This window comes from Plutella xylostella, chromosome 30, assembly GCF_932276165.1.
Source record: "Plutella xylostella chromosome 30, ilPluXylo3.1, whole genome shotgun sequence".
Taxonomy (NCBI): domain Eukaryota; kingdom Metazoa; phylum Arthropoda; class Insecta; order Lepidoptera; family Plutellidae; genus Plutella; species Plutella xylostella.
Window position 1 is genome coordinate 5,324,243 of NC_064010.1, and position 25,820 is coordinate 5,350,062.

Below are 25,820 nucleotides of genomic sequence, written 5' to 3' on the forward strand. Positions count from 1 at the left end.
GTCGATCGGATGCCTCGCTACGCTCGGCTGGTTTTATTTTGGTATAGCTTGTAGGAGGACTATGGCCTCGCTGCGCTCGGCACTCAATCTGTGGTAAAGTTGATTTACATTTTGTATGTTTTTAGGGAAAATATTTTTTCCCCTAAAAGTAAGGAGTTTTTATTTTAAATAATTTTTGTCTTTATCTACACAAATGCGCCATATATCTGTCTGACCACTTCAAAGGGGTGAAATTGCTATTGTTGGTAATTTTTCTACGTTTTTAGGGAAATTTTGATTTTTTCCCTACAAGTGGGGAGTTTTTATTTAAAATAATTATTGTTTGTATTTATCTACACAAATGCGCCATATACCATAAATCTGTTGGACCAATTCAACGGGGTGAAAATGCTAATGTTGGTAATTTTTGGTACGTTTTTAGGGAATTTTTGATTTTTTCCCAACAAGTGGGGAGTTTTTATTTTAAATAATTATTGTTTGTATTTATCTACACAAATGAACCATATACCATAAATCTGTTTGACCACTTCAACGGGCCGAAATTGCTAATGTTGGTAATTTTTTGTACGTTTTTAGGGAAATTTCGATTTTTTCCCTACAAGTGGGGAGTTTTTATTTTAAATAATTATTGTTTGTATTTATCTACACAAATGCGCCATATACCATAAATCTGTCTGACCACTTCAACGGGGTGAAATTGCTAATGTTGGTAATTTTTTATACGTTTTTAGGGAAATTTTGTTTTTTTTCCCTACAAGTGGGGAGTTTTTTTATTAATTAAAACTCTATGCATTTAACTACACAAACGCGCCATACATTCGAATCTCCTCAGACCATCACAAAACGATAAAATTGCATATTTATGTAAAATTTCCCATGTTTTTAGGGAAATTTTGTTTTTTTCCCTAAAAATAGGGAGTTTTTATTTCATAGAAAAATTAAGCGTACCTAAACACACAAACGTGCTCTACAAGTCAAAACTGTCAGACCACTCAATACAGGTGAAATAGCCTTAAAACATGTAAAATTTATCTTTTACAAAATGGCTGCCATTTCATCCGCCATTTAGATTTTTGCAGTTTTCGGAATTTTCCTATTAATTTCACCATATATCCAACCATGTACAAAGAAAAACATCACCCCACCTTCCCCCCTTCTGGGAGATCAATTCACCTCAACTTGAATCGACGTCGAACTTTTTCAAAAATATAATCTCCCGTATTTCTCAGGGTTGCCAGCCGAAAGTAATAAAAATAGTGAAATGTCATTAGTATGAGCCTTTCTGAATAAACTGCATCATTTTTTTTAATCCAAAACGGTTATTTCTATTTTTCAGGTTTTTGGGGAAAATCTCAAAATTTTCCCTAAAAATGGGGAAATTTTATATAACTGGTAAAACCTACCCTACAAACTACACAAATGCGCGATACAAGACAAATCTCCCAAACCACTCTAAATAGGTAAAAAATCCAATCAAAAATCGTGAAAAAAAGTCACTTTTACAAAATGGCCGCCAAAGCAGTCCGCCATTTTGTTTTTTCAACTTTTCGGAATTTTCCCATAAACTGCACCATACATCAGACCGTGTACAAAAAAAATCATCACCCCACCTGCATCCCTTCTGAGAGATCAATTCACCTCAAGTTGGGTCGACGTAAAAAAATCGGAAAAAATATAATCTCGCCTATCGCGCAGGGTTGCCAGTCGAAAGTAATAAAAATGGTCAAATGTCATTAGTGCGGGTCTTTCCGACAAAACTGCATCAAATTTTAAAATCAAAAGTGGCCATTTCTACTTTTCATGTTTTTGGGGAAAATCTCGAAATTTACCCTAAAAATGGGGAAAATTCTTTCATATGGCAACTCTACTCGTCAAACTGCACAACCGCTCCATACAAGTCAAACCTGTCAGATGCCCCCAACACAATAAAAAAATGCTTTGAAAATCCCCGAAAAAACACGTTTTTATAAAAAAATCTCCCCTCCCCCCGCAATTAAAAAAAATACATTTTTTGGAATTTTCCCATAAATTTCATCATGTGTCCCCCCGTTTACAAAAAACACCATCCCCCCACCTCCCCCCCTTCCGGGAGATCAATTCACCTCAAGTCGGGTCTGACACGCCCTAAACTTTGCTTCACTGCAACTCGGCCGCCATTTTGTTTTTTTATTTTTTTATATTTTTTTTATAATCTGTCAGGCATTCTAAACCCACCCTCAAAATATAAAAAAATGTATGGTCACCAAAATGGAGGAACAAAAAAAATTTTTTTTTTTTACAACTTTTTTTAAAAAGTCGGATTTTTTCTCTACTCACCCGAGCATCCTGTACATTTCCCTAAAACATTTTTATATCAAAAAATGACTCCTTCTGGGAGAACAATCATGTCAGTCAGTCAGTGAGTGGTAATCCAGCTTTATATATTATAATAACTAGAGGTCGCGTTGTGGCGCGGGCTGCAAGCAGCCGCGCGGTGCTTTGATGCTTTTGGTTCGGTTTCAGCAGGGTATTGACTTGAACATATCGTAGCAAATCTTTCTTGCGTTTTGTTACGCCTTAAAAACTGTTTTCACTATGAATGTCTTTATTAAAGGGGTACTGATGATTTTATTTCAGGTGGGATTAGTTTTCAGTTTGAATTTCGGTTTAAGCCGGGTATTGACTTGAACAAACCGTAGCAAGTCTTTGTTGTATTTTGTTTTGGATTAAAAACGGTTTTCAGTATGAATTTCGTTATAAAAGGGGTACTGATGATTTTGTTTCAGGGGGGGATACAGTTTTCAATATGAATTTCGGTTTCAACAGGGTATTGACTTGACCATAACGTATCAAATCCTTCTTGCGTTTTGATATGCCTTAAAACTGTTTTCACTATGAATTTCTTCTTTAAAGGGGTACTGATGATTTCGTTTTAGGTGGGATTTGGTTTTCAGTATGAATTTTGGTGAGATACGGTTATTCACTTGACTGTAACGTATCGAATATTTTATGGGGTTTAGTTTTCCCTTAAAATCTAATTTCAGCATGAAATTTGGTAACAGATGGGTATTGACTTTGCCATAATTGCAACATTGACGTACATTTAACAGAGCGTCGGGATATTACCAACTAAAAACGGTAATATTTTGTTCCAATTTTAAATTAAATCTTTGTAAAAATTGGGGTCGTATGGTGTCGGCATTTGTCAGTGGAACTTTTTCATTGCCCGGGAGTGTACAACAGATATTTCTTGAATTTGGCTTTACATAAAAAAAAAAAACTACACAGGAATGTTAATATTTGCCTTGAAAACTTTTATCATTATGAATTACGGATTGTCTCACATAAATAGGGTAGAGAAACTGATCTGTATGGTCATTTTTTGGTTTCGTAAACTTTACTTTACTTTCGTTTTGTGTACAAGTATTGGGTTCTTTAACACCTCATAAATCTGAGTCACCTCCGATTATATTCAATTCTATTGTGTGTGGGGGTGTAAGTACCTGCACCTGGCTCTCTCGAGTGGAACCTTTGTGCATTTCCCCAAGGTCTAAACTGCCTTCCTAAGCTTGGACCATTTCCCACCACGCTGGTCCACTGCGGGTTGGTGGGTTCAGATATCTAGATGTGCTAAATCTAGATATGCAGGTTTCCTCACGATGTTTTCCTTCACCGTAAGAGCTGTTAAAACAACTCATTGGTACATGTCAGCGCCGGGATTCGAACCCGCATCTCTCGCGTGAGAAGCGGGCGCTTACCCGACTGAGCTACCACCGCTCACGTCCATTCGCGCGTTTTTCTAGCCTCTCGATTATTAGTTTCATAGCAACGAAATACACAGGCTTTTTTATTCATTAATTTCTTACGTTGGTTTGCTGTTTGAGACTATTTTTTACAGAACTATGGTTTACTTCAATTTAATCCATAATTGGAACTATAAACGCGCCCAAACCTTTGTCTTTCTTTTTTATTCATTCAAGGTATTTTTTTGCCACTATTGGCTCTCAGATTATAGGTATATAGTTGTGTTGACAAGGATATGAGTAGTGGTGTCTCGCTACGCTCGGCGCTCCAGGGTTTGCGGTATGGTGGTTTACATTGTTTTGCCTCGCTTCGCTCGGCTACTCTTTTACTGTAAGGTAATACTTAAGTTGTATTGCCTCGCTGCGCTCGGCTCTTCAGTTGTTGTGGTATAATGTTTTGAAATGTTTTGCCTCGCTACGTTCGGCTCTCCAAGGTTTGTGGTATGGTGGTTTGGATTGTTTTGCCTCGCTGCGCTCGGCTCCTCTCCAGGTCTCGGAATGGTAGTCTCGGTTGTTTTGCCTCGCTTCGCTCGGCTCTTCGGGTTTTCGGATGTTGGTTTCAGTAGTTTTGCCTCGCTCCGCTCGGCTCTCTAGGATTTGGATTCATGGTTTAGGTTGGTTTGCCTCGCTTCGCTCGGCTTTCCACTTCTTAAACGGGACTTTTCCCGGAGTTTTTCTTTATTGATATTGATAATTATGATACGTAATGCCTCGCTTCGCTCGGATTTCTTTCCTTTATGGCAGGGTTACTTGTCGGATGCCTCGCTGCGCTCGGCTGGTTTTATTTTGGTATAGCTTGTAGAAGGACTATGGCCTCGCTGCGCTCGGCACTTACACTGTGGTAAAGTTGATTTACATTTTGTATATTTTTAGGGAAAATATTTTTTCCTCTAAAAGCGGGGAGTTTTTATTTAAAAAATAATTCTTTATATTTATCTACACAAATGCGCCATATAATATACCACAAATCTGTCTGACCACTTCAAAGGGGTGAAATTGCTAATGTTGGTAATTTTTTCTACGTTTTTAGGGAAATTTTGATTTTTTCCTTACAAGTGGGGAGTTTTTATTTTAAATAATTATTGTTTGTATTTATCTACACCAATGCGCAATATACCATAAATCTGTCTGACCACTTCAACGGGGTAAAATTACTAATGTTGGTAATTTTTTATACGTTTTTAGGGAAAATTTGATTTTTTCCCTATAAGTGGGGAGTTTTTGTCTTAAATTAAAATTGTATGCATTTAACTACAAAAACACGCTATAAATTCGAAACCCCTCAGACCATCTCAAAGTGATAAAATTGCATATTTATGTAAATTTTCCCATGTTTTTAGGGAAATTTTGTTTTTTTTTCTATAAGTGGGGAGTTTTTTAATATTAATTAAAAATCTATGCATTTAACTACACAAACGCGCCATACATTCGAATCTCCTCAGACCATCACAAAACGACAAAATTGCATATTTATGTAAATTTTCCCATGTTTTTAGAGAAATTTTGTTTTTTTTTCTTTAAGTGGGGAGTTTTTTATTATTAATTAAAAATCTATGCATTTAACTACACAAACGCGCCATACATTCGAATCTCCTCAGACCATCACAAAACGACAAAATTGCATATTTATGTAAATTTTCCCATGTTTTTAGAGAAATTTTGTTTTTTTTTCTTTAAGTGGGGAGTTTTTTATTATTAATTAAAAATCTATGCATTTAACTACACAAACGCGCTATACATTCGAATCTCCTCAGACCTTCACAAAACGACAAAATTGCATATTTATGTAAAATTTCCAATGTTTTTAGGGAAATATTTTTTTTTTCCCTTTAAGTGGGGAGTTTTTTATTATTAATTAAAAATCTATGCAGTTAACTACACAAACGCGCCATACATTTGAATCCCCTCAGACCATCACAAAACGATAAAATTGCATATTTATGTAAAATTTCCCATGTTTTTAGGGAAATTTTGTTTTTTTTCCTTAAAATGGGGAGTTTTTATTTCATAGACAAATTAAGCGTACCTAAACACACAAACGCGCTCTACAAGTCAAAACTGTCAGACCCCTCAATACAGGTGAAATAGCCTTAAAACATGTAAAATTTCTCTTTTACAAAATGGCTGCCACTTCATCCGCCATTTTGATTTTTGCAGTTTTCGGAATTTTCCCATGAATTTCACCATATATCCAACCATGTACAAAGAAAAACATCACCCCACCTCCCCCCCTTCTGGGAGATCAATTCACCTCAACTTGAATCGACGTCGAACTTTTTCAAAAATATAATCTCCCGTATTGCTCAGGGTTGCCAGCCGAAAGTGATAAAAATAGTCAAATGTCATTATTATGAGCCTTTCTGACTAAACTGCATCATTTTTTAAAATCCAAAACGGTTATTTCTATTTTTTATGTTTTTGGGGAAAATCTAAAAATTTTCCCTAAAAATGGGGAATTTTTATTTAGTTTGTATAGTCTACACATCAAACTACACAAATGCGCTATACAAGACAAATCGCCCCAACCACTCTAAACATGTGAAAAAACCAATCAAAAATCGTGAAAAAAAGTCACTTTTACAAAATGGCCGCCAAAGCAGTCCGCCATTTTGTTTTTTCAACTTTTCGGAATTTTCCCATAAACTGTACCATACAACTGATCATGTTCAAAAAAAATCATCACGCCACCTGCCTCCCTTCTGGGAGATCAATTCGCCTCAAGTTGGGTCGACGTAAAAAAATCCGAAAAAATATAATCTCGCCTATCGCCCAGGGTTGCCAGTCGAAAGTAATAAAAATGGTCAAATGTCATTAGTTCGGGTCCTGCCAACAAAACTGCATCAAATTTTAAAATCAAAAGTGGCCATTTCTACTTTTCATGTTTTTGGGGAAAATCTCGAAATTTACCCTTAAAATGGGGAAATTTTTTTCACATGGCAACTCTACTCGTCAAACTACACAACCGCTCCATACAAGTCAAACCTGTCAAACGCCTCGAACACGATAAAAAAATGCTTTGAAAATCCCCGAAAAAACACGTTTTTATAAAAAAATCTCCCCTCCCCCCGCAATTAAAAAAAAATCATTTTTTGGAATTTTCCCATAAATTTCATCATGTGCCCCACCGTTTACAAAAAACACCATCCCCCCACCTCCCCCCCTTCCGGGAGATCAATTCACCTCAAGTCGGGTCTGACACGCCCTAAACTTTGCTTCACTGCAACTCGGCCGCCATTTTGTTTTTTTATTTTTTTATATTTTTTTTATAATCTGTCAGACACTCTTAATACACCCTCGAAATATAAAAAAATGTATGGTCACCAAAATGGAGGAACAAAAAAAATTTTTTTTTTTACAACTTTTTTTAAAAAGTCGAGGTTTTTCTCTACTCACCCGAGCACCCTGTACATATCCCTAAAACATTTTCATATCAAAAAATGGCTCCTTCTGGGAGAACAATCATGTCAGTCAGTGAATCAGTGGTAATCCAGCTTTATATATTATAACTAGAGGTTGCGTTGTGGCGCGGGCTGCAAGCAGCCGCGCGGTGCTTTGATGCTTTTGGTTTAGGTGGGAGACAGTTTTCAGTATGAATTTCAGTTTCAGCAGGGTATTGACTTGAATATTCCGTAGCAAATCTTTCTTGCGTTTTGTTATGCCTCGAAAACAGTGTTCACTATGTTTTTTTTAATTAAAGGGGTACTGACCATTTTGTTTGACGTGGGTGCTTTGATGCTTTCGGTTCGGTTTCAGCAGGGTATTGACTTGAACATATCGTAGCAAATCTTTCTTGCGTTTTGTTACGCCTTAAAAACTGTTTTCACTATGAATGCTTTATTAAAGGGGTACCGATGATTTTATTTCAGGTCGGATTAGTTTTCAGTATTAATTTCGGTTTCGGCAGGGTATTGACTTGAACAAACCGTAGCAAGTCATTGTTGTGTTTTGTTTTGGATTAAAAACTGTTTTCAGTATGAATTTCGTTATAAAAGGGGGTACTGACGATTTTGTTTGACGTGGGAAACAGTTTTCAGTATGAATTTTAGTTTCAGCAGGGTATTGACTTGAACATACCGTAGCAAATCTTTCTTGCGTTTTGTTACGCCTTCAAAACTGTTTTTTACTATGATTTTTCATTATAACAGGGGTACTGACGATTTTTGTTTTAGGTGGGATATGGTTTTCAGTATGAATTTTGGTGAGATACGGTTATTCACTTGACTATAACGTATCGAATATTTTATGGGGTTTAGTTTTCCCTTGAAATCAAATTTCAGTATGAAATTTGGTAACAGATGGATATTGACTTTGCCATAATACACTCACAACTTACAAATTCAAGAAATATTCGTTGTACACTCCCGGGCAATGAAAAGGTTCCACTGAGAAAAGCTAAACGGCAAAATCTAGCTTAATGCCGGCTTCTGCAACATTCACGTACATTTAACAGAGCGTCAGGATATTGATATTACCAACTAAAACGGTAATATTTTTTTCCAATTTTAAATTGAATCTTTGTTAAAATAAGGGTCGTATGGTGTCGGCATTTTGTGAGAGGAACTTATTCATTGCCCGGGAGTGTACAACGGATATTTCTTGAAATCGGCTTTACATAAAAAAAAACTCTAAAGGAATGTTAATATTTGCCGTGAAAACTATTTTCATAATGAATTACGGATTGTCTCACACAAATACGGTAGAAAAACTGATCAATATGGTCATTTTTTCGTTTCGTAAACATCGTTTTGTGTACAAATATTGGGTTCTTTAACATCTCATAAATCTGAGTCACCTCCATTCGCGCGTTTTTCTAGCGTCCCGATTATTAGTTTACTCTGTCCTAAAAAAGAAACTTTTTCATAGCAAAGAAATTTACAGGTTTTTTATTCATGAATTTCTTACGTGGGTTTGCTGTTTAAGACACAGTAAGTAGGATAAAGTGCGTTTTTTAACATTATAGAACTATGCTTAACTTAAATTTAATTCATAATTCGTTGCACATGTATGGAACTATAAACGCGGCCAAACTTACACTTTGTCTTTCTTTTTTATTCATTCAAGTTATTTTTTAGCCACAATCGGCTCTCAGGTTATATAGTTGTGTTGACGAGGGTTTGAGTAGTGTTGCCTCGCTTCGCTCGGCTCCCCAGGGTTTGCAGTATGGTGGTTCACATTGTTTTGCCTCGCTTCGCTCGGCACCTCTATTACGGTTAGGTTATACTTAAGTTTGATTGCCTCGCTGCGCTCGGCTCTTCAGTGGTTGTGGTATGATGTTTTGAAATGTTTTGCCTCGCTCCGCTCGGCTCTCCAGTTAAACAGGCAGTTGGTGATTAAAGTAGTATAGCCTCGCTTCGCTTGGCTCCTCTCCAGTCTCGGAATGATAGTTTCGGTTGTTTTGCCTCGCTTCGCTCGGCTCTTCGGGTTTTCGAGTGTTGATTTCAGTAGATTTGCCTCGCTCCGCTCGGCTCTCTAGGTTTTGGATTGATGGTTTAGGTTGTTTTGCCTCGCTTCGCTCGGCTTTCCACTTCTTAAATGGTACTTTCCCGTAGTTTTTCTTTATTGATTTTAATAATTATGATACGCAATGCCTCGATTCGCTCGGATTTCTTTTCATTATGGCAGAGTTACTTGTCGGATGCCTCGCTGCGCTCGGCTGGTTTTATTTTGGCATAGCTTGTAGAAGGACTATGGCCTCGCTGCGCTCGGCACTTAAACTGTGGAAAAGTTGACTTACATTTTGTATGTTTTTACGGAAAATATTTTTTCCCCTAAAAGTGGGAAATTTTATTTTAAATAATTATTGTTTGTATTTATCAACACAAATGCGCCATATACCATAAATCTGTCTGACCACTTCGAAGGAGTGAAATTGCTAATGTTGGTAATTTTTTCTACGTTTTTAGGTAAATTTTGTTTTTTTCCCGATAAGTGGGGAGTTTTTATTTTAAATTAAAATAGTATGCATTTAACTACACAAACGCGCTATACATTCGTAACCCCTCAGACTATCTCAAAGGGATAAAATTGCATATTTATGTAAATTTTCCCATGTTTTTAGGGAAATTTAGTTTTTTTTCCCTATAAGTGGGGAGTTTTTATTATAAATTAAAAATTTATGCATTTAACTACATAAACGCGCCATACATTTGAATCCCCTCAGACCATCGCAAAACGATAAAATTGCATATTTATGTAAAATTTCCCATGTTTTTAGGGAAATTTTGTTTTTTTTCCTAAAAATGGGGAGTTTTTATTTCATGAGCAAACTAAATGCATCCACCTACACAAACGCGCTCTACAAGTCAAAACTGTCAGACCACTCAATACAGGTGAAATAGCCTTAAAACATGTAAAATTTCTCTTTTACAAAATGGCTGCCACTTCATCCGCCATTTTGATTTTCGCAGTTTTCGGAATTTTCCCATGAATTTCACCATATATCCAACCATGTACAAATAAAAACATCACCCCACCTTCCTCCCTTCTGGGAGATCAATTCACCTCAACTTGAATCGACGTTGAACTTTTTCAAAAATATAATCTCCCGTATTTCTCAGGGTTGCCAGCCGAAAGTAATAAAAATAGTCAAATGTCATTAGTATGAGCCTTTCTGACTAAACTGCATCATTTTTTAGAATCCAAAACGGTTATTTCTATTTTTTATGTTTTTGGGGAAAATCTCAAAATTTTCCCTAAAAATGGGGAAATTTTATTTAACTGGTATAGTCTACCCAACAAACTACACAAATGCGCTATATAAAACAAATCTCCCCAACCACTCTAAACACGTGAAAAAACCAATCAAAAATCGCGAAAAAAAGTCACTTTTACAAAATGGCCGCCAAAGCAGTCCGCCATTTTGTTTTTTCAACTTTTCGGAATTTTCCCATAAACTGCACCATGCATCAGACCGTGTACAAAAAAAAATCATCACCCCACCTGCCTCCCTTCTGGGAGATCAATTCACCTCAAGTTGGGTCGACGTAAAAAAAATCCGAAAAAATATAATCTCGCCTATCGCCCAGGGTTGCCAGTCGAAAGTAATAAAAATGGTCAAATGTCATTAGTACGGGTCTTTCCGACAAAACTGCATCAAATTTTAAAATCAAAAGTGGCCATTTCTACTTTTCATGTTTTTGGGGAAAATCTCGAAATTTACCCTAAAAATGGGGAAAATTCTTTCACATGGCAACTCTACTCGTCAAACTACACAACCGCTCCATACAAGTCAAACCTGTCAAGTGCCTCGAACACAATAAAAAAATGCTTTGAAAATCCCCGAAAAAAACACGTTTTTATAAAAAAATCTGCCCTCCCCCCGCAATTAAAAAAAAATATTTTTTTGGAATTTTCCCGTAAATTTCATCATGTGCCCCACCGTTTACAAAAAACAGCATCCCCCCACCTCCCTCCCTTGCGGGAGATCAATTCACCTCAAGTTGAGTCTGACACGCCCTAAACTTTACGTCACTACAACTCGGCCGCCATTTTGTTTTTTTATTTTTTTATATTTTTTTTATAATCTGTCAGACACTCTAAATACACCCTCAAAATATGAAAAAATGTATGGTCACCAAAAAAGAGGAACAAAAAAATTTTTTTTATTTTTACAACTTTTTTTAAAAAGTCGAGGTTTTTCTCTACTCACCCGAGCACCCTGTACATTTCCTTAAAACATTTTTATATCAAAAAATGGCTCCTTCTGGGAGAACAATCATGTCAGTCAGTCAGTGAGTGGTAATCCAGCTTTATATATATAAACTAGAGGTCGCGTTGTGGCGCGGGCTGCAAGCAGCCGCGCGGTGCTTTGATGCTTTCGGTTTAGGTGGGAGACAGTTTTTCAGTATGATTTTCAGTTTCAGCAGGGTATTGACATGAGTATACCGTGGCAAATCTTTCTTGCGTTTTGTTATGCCTTGAAAACTGTGTTCACTATGTTTTTTTTTTTAATTAAAGGGGTACTGACGATTTTGTTTGACGTGTGAAACAGTTTTCAGTATGAATTTCAGTTTCAGCAGGGTATTGACTTGAATATACCGTAGCAAATCTTTCTTGCGTTTTGTTACGCCTTAAAAACTGTTTTTACTATAACAGGCGTACTGATGATTTTTGTTTTAGGTGGGATACGGTTTTCAGTATGAATTTTGGTGAGATACGGTTATTCACTTGACTAAAACGTATCGAATATTTTATGGGGTTTAGTTTTCCCTCGAAATGGATATTAACTTTGCCATAATACAACGGATATTTCTGGCATTAGGGTTTATATTTAAAAAAAAAAACACCACAGGAATGTTAATATTTGCCTTGAAAACAATTTTCATTGTGAATTACGGATAGTCTTCGTACAAATACGGTAGAGAAACTGATCCTATATGGTCATTTTATGGTTTCTTAAACTTTTCTTTCGTTAACTAATCGAGCCGACATAGTTTTGTGTACAAATATTGGGTTCTTTAACACCTCATTAAAAATCGGACTCACCTCCATTTGCGCGTTTTTCTAGCTTCTCGATTATTTATTTACTCTGTCCTGAAGAGAAACTTTTTCATAGCAACGAAATTTACAGGCTTTTTTTGACTCATTCATTTCTTATGTGGGTTTGCTGTTTAAAAGACACAGTAAGTAGGATAAAGTGCGTTTTTTAACATTATAGAACTATACTTTACTTAAATTCAATCCATAATTGGTTGCATACGTATTATGGAACTATAAACGCGCCCAAACTTACACTTTGTCTTTCTTTTTTATTCATTCAAGATATTTCTTGAATTTGGCTTTAAGTACATGAAAAAACTCCACAGGAATGTTAATATTTGCCTTGAAAATTTTTTTCATTATGAATTACGGATTGTCTCACACAAATACGGACATTTTTCGGTTTCGTAAACTTTACCTAGTATCGAGATGACATCGTTTTGTGTACAAATATTGGGTTCTTTAACACTTCATAAATTAGCTGAGTCACCTCCATTCGCGCGTTTTTCTAGCGTCTCTATTATTAGTTTACTCTGTCCTGAAAATAAACTTTTTCATAACAACGAAATATACAGGCTTTTTTTATTCATTAGTTTCTTATGTGGGTTTGCTGTTTAAGACACAGTAAGTAGGATAAAGTGCATTTTGAACATTATAGAACTATGTTTTACTTAAATTTAATTCATAATTGGTTGCACACGTATGGAACTATGAACGCGGCCAAACTTACACTTTGTCTTTCAAGTTATTTCTTAGCCACAATCGGCTCTCAGGTTATATAGTTGTGTTGACGAGGGTTTGAGTAGTGTTGCCTCGCTTCGCTCGGCTCTCCAGGGTTTGCAGTATGGTGGTTCGCATCGTTTTGCCTCGCTTCGCTCGGCTCCTCTTTTACGGTTAGGCTATAAATACTTAAGTTGGATTGCCTCGCTGCGCTCGGCTCTTCAGTGGTTGTAGTATGATGTTTTGAAATGTTTTGCCTCGCTGCGCTCGGCTCTTCAATGTTTGTGGTAGGATGGTTTGGATTGTTTTGCCTCTCTGCGCTCGGCCTTCCAGTTAAACAGGCAGATAGTGATTAAAGTAGTTTAGCCTCGCTTCGCTCGGCTCCTCTCCAGGTCTCGGAATGGTAGACTCGGTTGTTTTGCCTCGCTTCGCTCGGCTCTGCAGTTACATAGGCACTTGCTGTTTATTGTACTTTAGCCTCGCTTCGCTCGGCTCTTCTGGTTTTCGGATGTTGGTTTCAGTAGTTTTGCCTCGCTCCGTTCGGCTCTCTAGGTTTTGGATTGATGGTTTAGGTTGTTTTGCCTCGCTTCGCTCGGCTTTCCACTTCTTAAACGGGACTTTTCCCGTAGTTTTTCATTACTGATATTAATAATTATGATACCTAATGCCTCGCTTCGCTCGGATTTTTTTTCTTTATGGCAGGGTTACTTGTCGGATGCCTCGCTGCGCTCGGCTGGTTTTATTTTGGTATAGCTTGTAGAAGGACTATGGCCTCGCTGCGCTCGGCACTTAAACTGTGATAAAGTTGATTTACATTTTGTATGATTTTTCGGAAAATATTTTTTCCCTTAAAAGTGGGGAGTTTTTATTTTAAATAATAATTGTTTGTATTTATCTTCACAAATGCGCCATATACCATAAATCTGTAGGACTACTTCAAAGGGATGAAATTGCTAATGTTGGTAATTTTTTCTACGTTTTTAGGAAAATTTTGATTTTTTTCCCTAAAAGTGGGGAGTTTTTATTTTAAATTAAAATTATATGCATGTAACTACACAATCGCGCTATACATTCATAACCCCTCAGACCATCTCAAAGGGATAAAATTGCATATTTATGTAAAATTTCCCATGTTTTTAGGGAAATTTTGTTTTTTTTTCCCTACAAGTGGGGAGTTTTTATTTTAAATTAAAATTCTGTACATTTAATTGCACAATCGCGCTATACATTCATAACCCCTCAGACCATTTCAAAGGGATAAAATTGCATATTTATATGAAATTTCCCATGTTTTTAGGGAAATTTTGTTTTTTTTCCCTACAAGAGGGGAGTTTTTATTTTAAATTAAAATTCTTTACATTTAACTACACAATCGCGCTATACATTTATAACCCCTCAGACCATCTCAAAGGGATAAAATTGCATATTTATGTAAAATTTCCCATGTTTTTAGAGAAATTTTGTTTTTTTTTCTATAAGTGGGGAGTTTTTTATTATTAATTAAAAATCTATGCATTTAACTACACAAACGCGCCATACATTCGAATCTCCTCAGACCATCACAAAACGATAAAATTGCATATTTATGTATAATTTCTCATGTTTTTAGGGAAATTTTGTTTTTTTCCCTAAAAATGGGGAGTTTTTATTTCATAAAAAAACTAAATGCATTCACCTACACAAACGCGCCCTACAAGACAAAACTGTCAGACCACTCAATACAGGTGAAATAGCCTTAAAACATGTAAAATTTCTCTTTTACAAAATGGCTGCCACTTCATCCGCCATTTTGATTTTTGCAGTTTTCGGAATTTTCCTATTAATTACACCATATATCCAACCATGTACAAAGAAAATCATCACCCCACCTCCTCCTCTTCTGGGAGATCAATTCACCTCAACTCGAATTGACGTCGAACTTTTTCAAAAATATAATCTCCCGTATTTCTCAGGGTTGCCAGCCGAAAGTAATAAAAATAGTCAAATGTCATTAGTATGAGCCTTTCTGACTAAACTGCTTCATTTTTTTAAATCCAAAACGGTTATTTCTATTTTTCAGGTTTTTGGGGAAAATCTCAAAATTTTCCCTAAAAATGGGGAATTTTTATTTAGTAGGTATAATCTACTCAACAAACTACACAAATGCGCCATACAAGACAAATCTTCCCAACGACTCTAAATAGGTAAAAAATCCAATCAAAAATCGTGAAAAAAAGTCACCTTTACAAAATGGCCGCCAAAGCAGTCCGCCATTTTGTTTTTTCAACTTTTCGGAATTTTCCCATAAACTGCATCATACAACAGACCGTGTACAAAAAAAATCATCACCCCACCTGCCTCCCTTCTGGGAGATCAATTCACCTCAAGTTGGGTCGACGTAAAAAAATCGGAAAAAATATAATCTCGCCTATCGCCCAGGGTTGCCAGTCGAAAGTAATAAAAATGGTCAAATGTCATTAGTACGGGTCTTTCCGACAAAACTGCATCAAATTTTAAAATCAAAAGTGGCCATTTCTACTTTTCATGTTTTTGGGGAAAATCTCGAAATTTACCCTAAAAATGGGGAAAATTCTTTCACATGGCAACTCTACTCGTCAACCTACACAATCGCTCTATACAAGTCAAACCTGTCAAATGCCTCGAACACAATAAAAAAATGCTTTGAAAATCCCCGAAAAAACACGTTTTTATAAAAAAATCTCCCCTCCCCCGCAATTAAAAAAAAAACAATTTTTTTGAATTTTCCCTTAAATTCCATCATGTGCCCCACCGTTTACAAAAAAAACCATCCCCCCACCTCCCCCCCTTCCGGGAGATCAATTCACCTCAAGTCGGGTCTGACACGCCCTAAACTTTACTTGACTGCAACTCGGCCGCCATTTTGTTTTTTTATTTTTTTATATTTTTTTTATAATCTGTCAGACACTCTAAATACACCCTCGAAATATGAAAAAATGTATGGTCACCAAAACAGAGGAGCAAAAAAAATTTTTTTTTTTTACAACTTTTTTTAAAAAGTCTAGGTTTTTCTCTACTCACCCGAGCACCCTGTACATTTCCCTAAAACATTTTTATATCAAAAAATGGCTCCTTCTGGGAGAACAATCATGTCAATGAGTGTGTCAGTGGTAATCCAGCTATATATATTATAATAACTAGAGGTCGCGTTGTGGCGCGGGCTGCAAGCAGCCGCGCGGGGCTTTGATGCCTTTGAATTTTGGTTTCAGCAGGGTATTGACTTGAACATACCGTAGCAAATCTATCTTGCGTTTTTATAGGCCTTAAAAACGGTTTTCACTATAAATTTCTATATTAAAGGGATACTGATTATTTTATTTCAGGTGGGATTAGTTTTCAGTATGAATTTCGGTTTCAGCAGGGTATTGACTTGAACAAACCGTAGCAAGTCTTTGTCATGTTTTGTTTTGGATTAAAAAGTGTCTTCAGTATGAATTTCGTTATAAAAGGGGTACTGATGATTTTATTTCAGGGGGTGATACAGTTTTCTATATGAATTTCGGTTTCAGCAGGGTATTGACTTGAACATATCGTAGCAAATCTTTCTTGCGTTTTGTTACGCCTTAAAAACTGTGTTCACTATAATTTTTTTAAATTAAAGGGGTACTGACGATTTTGTTTGACGTGGGAAACAGCTTTCAGTATGAATTTCGGTTTCAGCAGGGTATTCACTTGAATATACCGTAGCAAATCTTTCTTGCGTTTTGTTATGCCTTAAAAACAGTTAACTATGGTTTTCATTATAATATGGGTACCTATTGATGATTTTGTTTTAGGTGGGATACTGTTTTCGTTATGAATTTTGGTGAGATACGGTTATTCACTTGACTATAATGTATCGAATATTTTATGGGGTTTAGTTTTCCCTTGAAATCTAATTTCACTATGAAATTTCGTAACAGATGGGTATTGAATTTGCCATAATACACTCACGGGCAATGAAAAGGTTCCACTGAGAACAGCTAACTAAACGGAAAAATCTAGCTAAATACCGTATTCTGCAACATTGACGTACATTTAACAGAGCGTCAGGATATTACTTACTAAAAACGGTAATAATTTGTTCCAATTTTAAATTAAATCTTTGTAAAAATTGGGGTCGTATGGTGTCGGCATTTTGTGAGTGGAACATTTTCATTACCCGGGAGTGTACAACGAATATTTCTTGAATTTGGCTTTAAGTATGTGAAAAAACTCCACAGGAATGTTACTTAAAAACTTGAAAACTTTTATCATTATGAATTACGGATTGTCTCACACAAATACGGTCATTTTTCGGTTTCGTAAACTTTACCTAATATCGAGATGACATCGTTTTGTGTACAAATATTGGGTTCTTTAACACCTCATAAATCTGAGTCACCTCCATTCGCGCGTTTTTCTAGCGTCTCTATTATTAGTTTACTCTGTCCAGAAAAGAAACTTTTTCATAGCAACTTAATTTACAGGCTTTTTTTATTCATTAGTTTCTTATAAGGGTTTGCTGTTTAAGACACAGTAAGTAGAATAAAGTGCATTTTTTAACATTATAGAGCTATGTTTTACCTACTTAAATTTAATTCATAATTGGTTGCACACGTATGGAACTATAAACGCGGCCAAACTTACACTTTGTCTTTCAAGTTATTTCTTAGCCACAATCGGCTCTTAGGTTATATAGTAGTGTTGACGAGGGTTTGAGTAGTGTTGCCTCGCTTCGCTCGGCTCCTCTTTTACGGTTAGGTTATAAATACTTAAGTTGTATTGCCTCGCTGCGCTCGGCTCTCCAATGTTTGTGGTATGATGGTTTGTATTGTTTTGCCTCGCTGCGCTCGGCCATCCAGTTAAACAGGCAGTTGGTGATTAAAGTAGTTTAGCCTCGCTTCGCTCGGCTCCTCTCCAGGTCTCGGGATGGCATTCTCGGTAGTTTTGCCTCGCTTCGCTCGGCTCTGCAGTTACATAGGCACTTGCTGTTTATTGTACTTTAGCCTCGCTTCGCTCGGCTCTTCGGGTTTTCGGATGTTGGTTTCAGTAGTTTTGCCTCGCTCCGCTCGGCTCTATAGGTTTTGGATTGATGGTTTAGGTTGTTTTGCCTCACTTCGCTCGGCTTTCCACTTCTTAAACGGGACTTTTCCCGTAGTTTTTCTTTATTGATATTAATAATTGTGATGCGTTATGCCTCGCTTCGCTCGGATGGTTTATGGTATTTTGGTATAGCTTGTAGAAGGACTACGGCCTCGCTGCGCTCGGCACTGAAACGGTGGTAAAGTTGATTTACATTTTGTATGTTTTTGGGGAAAATATGTTTTCCCCTAAAAGTGGGGAGTTTTTTATTTTAAATAATAATTGTTTGTATTTATCTTCACAAATGCGCCATATACCATAAATCTGTCTAACCACTTCAAAGGGGTGAAATTGCTGATTTTGGCATTTTTTCTACGTTTTTAGGGAAATCTTGTTTTTTTTTCCTTATAAGTGGTGAATTTTTATTTTAAATTTAAGTTGTATGCATTTAACTACACAAACGCACTATACATTTGCAACCCCTCAGACCATCTCAAAGGGATAAAATTGCATATTTTTGTAAAATTTCCCATGTTTTTAGGGAAATTTTGGTTTTTTCCCTAATAAGTGGGGAGTTTTTATTTAAAAAAATTATTCTTTGTATTTATCTTCACAAATGCGCCTATACCACAAATCTTTCCGACCACTTCAAAGGGGTGAAATTGCTAATGTTGGTAATTTTTTCTACGTTTTTAGGGAAATTTTGATTTTTTCCCTACAAGTGGGGAGATTTTTTTTAAATAATTATTGTTTGTATTTATCTACACAAATGCGCCATATACCATAAATCTGTCTGACCACTTCAACGGGGTGAAATTGCTAATGTTGGTAATTCTTTATACGTTTTTAGGGAAATTTTGATTTTTTTCCCCTTAAGTGGGGAGATTTTATGTTAAATTAAAATTGTATGCATTTAACTACACAAACACGCTATACATTCGAATCCCCTCAGACCATCTCAAAGTGATAAAATTGCATATTTATGTAAATTTTCCCATGTTTTTTGGGAAATTTTTTTTTTTTTTCCTAAAAGTGGGGAGTTTTTATTATTAATTAAAAATTTATGCATTTAACTACACAAACGCGCCATACATTCGAATCCTTTCAGACCATCACAAAACGATAAAATTGCATATTTATGTAAAATTTCCCATGTTTTTAGGGAAATTTTGTTTTTTTCCCTAACAATGGGGAGTTTTTATTTCATAGAAAAATTAAGTGTACCTAAACACACAAACGTGCTCTACAAGTCAAAACTGTCAGACCACTCAATACAGGTGAAATAGCCTTAAGACATGTAAAATTTCTCTTTTACAAAATGGCTACCACTTCATCCGCCATTTTGATTTTTGCAGTTTTCGGAATTTTCCTATTAATTTCACCATATATCCAACCATGTACAAAGAAAATCATCACCCCACCTCCTCCCCTTCTGGGAGATCAATTCACCTCAACTTGAATCGACGTCGAACTTTTTCAAAAATATAATCTCCCGTATTTCTCAGGGTTGCCAGCCGAAAGTAATAAAAATAGTCAAATGTCATTAGTATGAGCCTTTCTGACTAAATTGCATCATTGTTTAAAATCCAAAACGGTTATTTCAATTTTTCAGGTTTTTGGGGAAAATCTCAAAATTTTCCCTAAAAATGGGGAAATTTTATTTAACTGGTATAGTCTACCCAACAAACTACACAAATGCGCGATACAAGACAAATCTCCCCAACCACTCTAAACATGTGAAAAAACTAATCAAAAATCAGGAAAAAAAGTCACTTTTACAAAATGGCCGCCAAAGCAGTCCGCCATTTTGTTTTTTCAACTTTTCGGAATTTTCCCATAAACTGCACCATACATCAGACCGTGTACAAAAAAAATCATCACCCCACCTGCCTCCCTTCTGGGAGATCAATTCACCTCAAGTTGGGTCGACGTAAAAAAATCCGAAAAAATATAATCTCGCCTATCGCCCAGGGTTGCCAGTCGAAAGTAATAAAAATGGTCAAATGTCATTAGTACGAGTTTTGCCAACAAAACTGCATCAAATTTTAAAATCAAAAGTGGCCATTTCTACTTTTCATGTTTTTGGGGAAAATCTCGAAATTTACCCTAAAAATGGGGAATTTTTTTTCACATGGCAACTCTACTTGTCAAACTACACAACCGCTCCATACAAGTCAAACCTGTCAAATGCCCCCAACACAATAAAAAAATGCTTTGAAAATCCCCGAAAAAACACGTTTTTATAAAAAAATCTCCCCTCCCCCCGCAATTAAAAAAAATACATTTTTTGGAATTTTCCCATAAATTTCATCATGTGTCCCCCCGTTTACAAAAAACACCATCCCCCCACCTCCCCCCCTTCCGGGAGATCAATTCACCTCAAGTCGGGTCTGACACGCCCTAAACTTTGCTTCACTGCAACTCGGCCGCCATTTTGTTTTTTTATTTTTTTATATTTTTTTTATAATCTGTCAGGCATTCTAAACCCACCCTCAAAATATAAAAAAATGTATGGTCACCAAAATGGAGGAACAAAAAAAATTTTTTTTTTTTACAACTTTTTTTAAAAAGTCGGATTTTTTCTCTACTCACCCGAGCATCCTGTACATTTCCCTAAAACATTTTTATATCAAAAAATGGCTCCTTCTGGGAGAACAATCATGTCAGTCAGTGAATCAGTGGTAATCCAGCTTTATATATTATAAATAATAATTGTTATGCCTTCAAAACTGTTTTCACTATGAATTTCTATATTAAAGGGGTACCTCCTGATGATTTTGTTTTAGGTAGTTATACATTTTCAGTACGAATATTGGTTTCAGCAGGGTATTGACTTGAATATACTGTAGCAAATCTTTCTTGCGTTTTGTAAGGGCTTAAAAACTATTTTCATTATGAATTTCGATATCATGTCGGTATTGATGCTTTAGTTTTTGTTTTCAAAACAGTTTTTTAAGTATAATAATCGGTCAGCTGGCTTTACTTATAATATACCACATTTCTGGCGTTTTCCTTTGTATTCAAATTTGAGTAAAGAATACTGGCTTTATGCTTATGATTTTCTTATTATGAAATGTTTCTATTATAATTACTTTATTGGTATTCATTTCGCCTTAAAAATACCAGTAGGAAAATTCAGGTAGGTATACTTTACAATGACGTAGTGGATCTTTCTGGTGTTCAAGTCAAAGACGCATCCAAATATTCGGACCATATCCCAAAACTCCATCCCGTACTCGTACTCAAAAAAATTGGTTCCTGTTACGGATTGTCTCACACAAATACGGTAGAGAAACTAATCTATATGAAAAAAAAATGGTTTCGTAAACTTTACCTAGTATCGAGCCGACATCGTTTTGTGTACAAATATTGGGTTTTTTAATACCTCATAAGTTTGAGTCACCCCCATTCGCGCGTTTTTCTAGCATCTCGATTATTAGTTTACTCTGTCCTGAAGAAAAACTTTTTCATAGAAAAGAAATACACAGGCTTTTTTTTTATTCATTAATTTCTTACGTGGGTTTGCTGTTTAAGACTATTTTTACAGAACTATGTTTTACTTCAATTTAATCCATAATTGGAGCGATAAACGCCCAAACATGCACTTTGTCTTTTTTTTATTCATTCAAGATATTTCTTAGTCACAATCGGCTCTCAGGTTATATAGTTGTGTTGACGAGGTTTTGAGTAGTGTTGCCTCGCTTCGCTCGGCTCTCCAGGGTTTGAAGTATGGTGGTTCGCATTGTTTTGCCTCGCTTTGCTCGGCTCCTCTTTTGCGGTAAGGTTATACTTAAGTTGTATTGCCTCGCTGCACTCGGCTCTTCAGTGGTTGTGGCAAGATGTTTTGAAATGTTTTGCCTCGCTGCGCTCGGCTCACCAAGGCTTGAGGTATGATGGTTTGGATTGTTTTGCCTCGCTGCGCTCGGCTCTCCAGTCAAACTGGCAGTTGGTGATTAAAGTAGCTTAGCCTCGCTTCGCTCGGCTCCTCTCTAGGTCTCGGAATGATAATTTCGGTTGTTTTTCCTCGCTTCGTTCGGCTTTGCAGTTACATAGGCACTTGCTGTTTATTGCGCTTTAGCCTCGCTTCGCTCGGCTCATCGGGTTTCCAGATGTTGATTTCAGTAGTTTTTCCTCGCTCCGCTCGGCTCTCTAGGTTTTGAATTGATGGTTTAGGTTGTTTTGCCTCGCTTCGCTCGGCTTTCCACTTCTTAAACGGGACTTTTCCCGTAGTTTTTCTTTATTGATAATAATTATTATGATACGTAATGCCTCGCTTCGCTCGGATTTCTTTTCTTTATGGCAGGGTTACTTGTCGATCGGATGCCTCGCTACGCTCGGCTGGTTTTATTTTGGTATAGCTTGTAGGAGGACTATGGCCTCGCTGCGCTCGGCACTCAATCTGTGGTAAAGTTGATTTACATTTTGTATGTTTTTAGGGAAAATATTTTTTCCCCTAAAAGTAAGGAGTTTTTAATTTAAATAATTTTTGTCTTTATCTACACAAATGCGCCATATATCTGTCTGACCACTTCAAAGGGGTGAAATTGCTATTGTTGGTAATTTTTCTACGTTTTTAGTCACCCCCATTCGCGCGTTTTTCTAGCATCTCGATTATTAGTTTACTCTGTCCTGAAGAAAAACTTTTTCATAGAAAAGAAATACACAGGCTTTTTTTTTATTCATTAATTTCTTACGTGGGTTTGCTGTTTAAGACTATTTTTACAGAACTATGTTTTACTTCAATTTAATCCATAATTGGAGCGATAAACGCCCAAACATGCACTTTGTCTTTTTTTTATTCATTCAAGATATTTCTTAGTCACAATCGGCTCTCAGGTTATATAGTTGTGTTGACGAGGTTTTGAGTAGTGTTGCCTCGCTTCGCTCGGCTCTCCAGGGTTTGAAGTATGGTGGTTCGCATTGTTTTGCCTCGCTTTGCTCGGCTCCTCTTTTGCGGTAAGGTTATACTTAAGTTGTATTGCCTCGCTGCACTCGGCTCTTCAGTGGTTGTGGCAAGATGTTTTGAAATGTTTTGCCTCGCTGCGCTCGGCTCACCAAGGCTTGAGGTATGATGGTTTGGATTGTTTTGCCTCGCTGCGCTCGGCTCTCCAGTCAAACTGGCAGTTGGTGATTAAAGTAGTTTAGCCTCGCTTCGCTCGGCTCCTCTCTAGGTCTCGGAATGATAATTTCGGTTGTTTTTCCTCGCTTCGTTCGGCTTTGCAGTTACATAGGCACTTGCTGTTTATTGCGCTTTAGCCTCGCTTCGCTCGGCTCATCGGGTTTCCAAATGTTGATTTCAGTAGTTTTTCCTCGCTCCGCTCGGCTCTCTAGGTTTTGAATTGATGGTTTAGGTTGTTTTGCCTCGCTTCGCTCGGCTTTCCACTTCTTAAACGGGACTTTTCCCGTAGTTTTTCTTTATTGATAATAATTATTATGATACGTAATGCCTCGCTTCGCTCGGATTTCTTTTCTTTATGGCAGGGTTACTTGTCGATCGGATGCCTCGCTACGCTCGGCTGGTTTTATTTTGGTATAGCTTGTAGGAGGACTATGGCCTCGCTGCGCTCGGCACTCAATCTGTGGTAAAGTTGATTTACATTTTGTATGTTTTTAGGGAAAATATTTTTTCCCCTAAAAGTAAGGAGTTTTTATTTTAAATAATTTTTGTCTTTATCTACACAAATGCGCCATATATCTGTCTGACCACTTCAAAGGGGTGAAATTGCTATTGTTGGTAATTTTTCTACGTTTTTAGGGAAATTTTGATTTTTTCCCTACAAGTGGGGAGTTTTTATTTAAAATAATTATTGTTTGTATTTATCTACACAAATGCGCCATATACCATAAATCTGTTGGACCAATTCAACGGGGTGAAAATGCTAATGTTGGTAATTTTTGGTACGTTTTTAGGGAATTTTTGATTTTTTCCCAACAAGTGGGGAGTTTTTATTTTAAATAATTATTGTTTGTATTTATCTACACAAATGAACCATATACCATAAATCTGTTTGACCACTTCAACGGGCCGAAATTGCTAATGTTGGTAATTTTTTGTACGTTTTTAGGGAAATTTCGATTTTTTCCCTACAAGTGGGGAGTTTTTATTTTAAATAATTATTGTTTGTATTTATCTACACAAATGCGCCATATACCATAAATCTGTCTGACCACTTCAACGGGGTGAAATTGCTAATGTTGGTAATTTTTTATACGTTTTTAGGGAAATTTTGTTTTTTTTCCCTACAAGTGGGGAGTTTTTTTATTAATTAAAACTCTATGCATTTAACTACACAAACGCGCCATACATTCGAATCTCCTCAGACCATCACAAAACGATAAAATTGCATATTTATGTAAAATTTCCCATGTTTTTAGGGAAATTTTGTTTTTTTCCCTAAAAATAGGGAGTTTTTATTTCATAGAAAAATTAAGCGTACCTAAACACACAAACGTGCTCTACAAGTCAAAACTGTCAGACCACTCAATACAGGTGAAATAGCCTTAAAACATGTAAAATTTATCTTTTACAAAATGGCTGCCATTTCATCCGCCATTTAGATTTTTGCAGTTTTCGGAATTTTCCTATTAATTTCACCATATATCCAACCATGTACAAAGAAAAACATCACCCCACCTTCCCCCCTTCTGGGAGATCAATTCACCTCAACTTGAATCGACGTCGAACTTTTTCAAAAATATAATCTCCCGTATTTCTCAGGGTTGCCAGCCGAAAGTAATAAAAATAGTGAAATGTCATTAGTATGAGCCTTTCTGAATAAACTGCATCATTTTTTTTAATCCAAAACGGTTATTTCTATTTTTCAGGTTTTTGGGGAAAATCTCAAAATTTTCCCTAAAAATGGGGAAATTTTATATAACTGGTAAAACCTACCCTACAAACTACACAAATGCGCGATACAAGACAAATCTCCCAAACCACTCTAAATAGGTAAAAAATCCAATCAAAAATCGTGAAAAAAAGTCACTTTTACAAAATGGCCGCCAAAGCAGTCCGCCATTTTGTTTTTTCAACTTTTCGGAATTTTCCCATAAACTGCACCATACATCAGACCGTGTACAAAAAAAATCATCACCCCACCTGCATCCCTTCTGAGAGATCAATTCACCTCAAGTTGGGTCGACGTAAAAAAATCGGAAAAAATATAATCTCGCCTATCGCGCAGGGTTGCCAGTCGAAAGTAATAAAAATGGTCAAATGTCATTAGTGCGGGTCTTTCCGACAAAACTGCATCAAATTTTAAAATCAAAAGTGGCCATTTCTACTTTTCATGTTTTTGGGGAAAATCTCGAAATTTACCCTAAAAATGGGGAAAATTCTTTCATATGGCAACTCTACTCGTCAAACTGCACAACCGCTCCATACAAGTCAAACCTGTCAGATGCCCCCAACACAATAAAAAAATGCTTTGAAAATCCCCGAAAAAACACGTTTTTATAAAAAAATCTCCCCTCCCCCCGCAATTAAAAAAAATACATTTTTTGGAATTTTCCCATAAATTTCATCATGTGTCCCCCCGTTTACAAAAAACACCATCCCCCCACCTCCCCCCCTTCCGGGAGATCAATTCACCTCAAGTCGGGTCTGACACGCCCTAAACTTTGCTTCACTGCAACTCGGCCGCCATTTTGTTTTTTTATTTTTTTATATTTTTTTTATAATCTGTCAGGCATTCTAAACCCACCCTCAAAATATAAAAAAATGTATGGTCACCAAAATGGAGGAACAAAAAAAATTTTTTTTTTTTACAACTTTTTTTA

General features: G+C 36.4%; 1 protein-coding gene across 1 annotated transcript in view; it reads right to left on the bottom strand.

Moving 5' to 3' along the window:
- The window catches only part of LOC105382655 (P protein), a 107,032-nt gene that overhangs the window by 54,992 nt on the left and 26,220 nt on the right, over positions 1-25,820 (bottom strand). The window lies entirely within an intron of this gene.